Here is a 2717-nt window from a genome sequence, read left to right on the forward strand (position 1 = left end):
TTACAAAAAAATATGTAAAAAGTAAAAAACTATTGATTAGCTGTTTTTATTTATAATTTTTATACATAAATATGTTTTTGAAATATTTGTATCATTTATTTTTATCAATATACCAAACATAATCCCATTTTTTTTAACAGAAAAAGGATGAATATAAATCTTCATTACTATCAAATAAAGAAACACATAAATTTGGCTAATTATGAGATTGTGATAACAGTCACCATCTTCCACATTTGCAAACTGTGATGGAACCAAACTTTCATTGTTACACTAACATGATTTATACTAGATTTAGTACTAGAAAATGATGATGTTTCAGTTATTAGTCTTTTTTTTTTTTTTTCGCAAATTCGAATTTTACAAAGATTCATCGGTCATATTCTTTTTGAAGTAAAAAGGTTCAACACAATAAAATGGAACAATAATAGAACAAAAAAACTAAATAGTAAGTATAAAAATTAATCCATATTCATTACCATCAACAATTATTATGATCAACTTCGTTTTACTCTTTATAGCTCATAAATGACTTGTTAATAACTTCCGCAATTTCTGCTTCTTTGACTCCTCAAGATTTTGTTATTCTTTTTCTATTCATATGTGCCAAATAATAACAAAAATATCAATTAGCCACCTATTACTCTCCTCCTTTTTTACTGTCGTTCATGTTCAGCTCTCAAAGTGTTGTTTAATTGTCCCTAAAATAGTCTACAATTTACCATAGTCAAATAACTATGTACACCATATCTGTCAAGTAAACTCACAATGAAAAAACAAGTGGTGAAAGTCTTTTTACTAATTTTTAATTATTAAAAAATATTTTTTGCTTTAAATAAACATCAAAGAGACTTATTATCCTATAACAATCCTTTAAAAGAAGGTTTATGCCATAGTGATTAATCTTACGTGGCATCCTCACGATTTTTTTCAAATTTTTAATGTATGATCTTTGTTACAATAACACCCCATTATCAAACCATCCTCATTCCACATTTTCACTACTCCTCTGAACATTGTGCCTGAGTTTTCATTTTTCCTTTAGTTTTTGATGTCTTGGCTTTTATATTTTCAGAGTAATTTAGGAACTAAGGCAAAAGAAGGTCTTGCTGTGTAGCTACTGTGGAAGGTTTGCATCCACCCACTCTATTGAGTTTTTATTAGTTTTTTATTTGTTCAATTGCTTAAATTTATTTTTTGCTTTTGCTTATTATTATTCTTCTACTTATTATTACCTTATCTATCCTCCTTCCTCTCAAGTTTGGCTATGTTCTTCACTCTTCAGGGTGGTAGTTTCAATTCTCAATTTTTGGGTCTTTTTCCTTCTAAAACTGGGTTAATTTTTTAGAGAAAATTCTCCTTTATCGCTGTATCTGAGATATTATACGTATATATCTTTTCATTCATAATTAAAGCTTATTTGTGAAAATAGTATTATCCTATGGACTACAATTTTTATATTATGCATTTGAATAAGATTTTGAAGTGAAATAAGTCTAAGTTATGTTGTATATATGGCAACGAACACACTCCATTTTAATCATCAAATATTAATTATAGACATACTATGCTTAGATTCACCGTCTTTAGAAAATTTGTTGATGAACTAAATTCCCATTTTTGACATGGTCGAGATTGAACCACTTATTATTGTCCTGCAACTTTCAAGTCTAGAAAATAAAATGGTGATACTAATTACTTTTGGTATGATTGGTTAATGCCTTTCTTTTAAGTCTTAACTTTGGATGGTTTGTTCATCATAAATTCATAGACTGTTTTTTCTTGAATTCTATTTTTTTGGCTGTCCTTAATGATTATGAGTCTTTTTGGACTATGTTTATGAGTTTGTTTAACTTATAAACTTAATTCTTTTTGAACAAAAATCCACGTTCATCTCTTTTTTTCTTTTTATTTTTTTACATAATTAAAATAGTGTCTAGAAAATATTCTTGGTGCTTTTAGTTTTTCTTTATTTCGTGTATAACTTTCAAGTAAGTATTTGCCTTGATTACTATTTTGATATCTATACAGTATATCCAAAGTCCCAAAAATTACCAAATAAGCCTTTAACTTTTTTTTGTCTTCTCCGGTGGTTAGCTAGACATGGAAACTACTTACCACAGTTGTGAAAAATAATTTGTTTATTGGTTGGAGTTGTAGCAATAACTTTCGGTTAATATTTAAGACATATCATACCAAGTTATCTTTTGGCAATGTCATATAATACAACTTAAAATAGTTCAACAGAATAATTGATTATATGTTGAATCTGTTTTTGACCAATTTTTGGCACATAATATATTTATTTGAAAATTGCATAAGATAATGTAGGTTATCAAGTTTCTAGCTTCCCTTTTATTGCTTTTTCGATTTTTTTTTCCAAATTCATTTGACCCTTTATATGATATTAATAATTTCATTAGTTGATTATAGAAAGACAAAAGGTCAAACTTGATGGTTTTAAATTCCAATCTCTTTGAGGAATGGCCTAATTTTATTGCTTCTCAATTTTAGTATTTGTTTGAAGAATTTTTTTACGCATGGAGGTGTTGGAGTTAAATTTTGATTTATTTCCTAATAGTGATGTAAATGTTAGTATCACTACTATCTTGAACATATTATATATAAGGTATTTTCATAATTGCTATTCATTAATTTTTCTTTTTCATGTTCTTTATTGTTCATTATTTTCTTCTGATTTTGAACTTAGTGTTAAT

The sequence above is a fragment of the Arachis ipaensis genome, chromosome B02, assembly GCF_000816755.2.
Source record: "Arachis ipaensis cultivar K30076 chromosome B02, Araip1.1, whole genome shotgun sequence".
Lineage (NCBI taxonomy): Eukaryota > Viridiplantae > Streptophyta > Magnoliopsida > Fabales > Fabaceae > Arachis > Arachis ipaensis.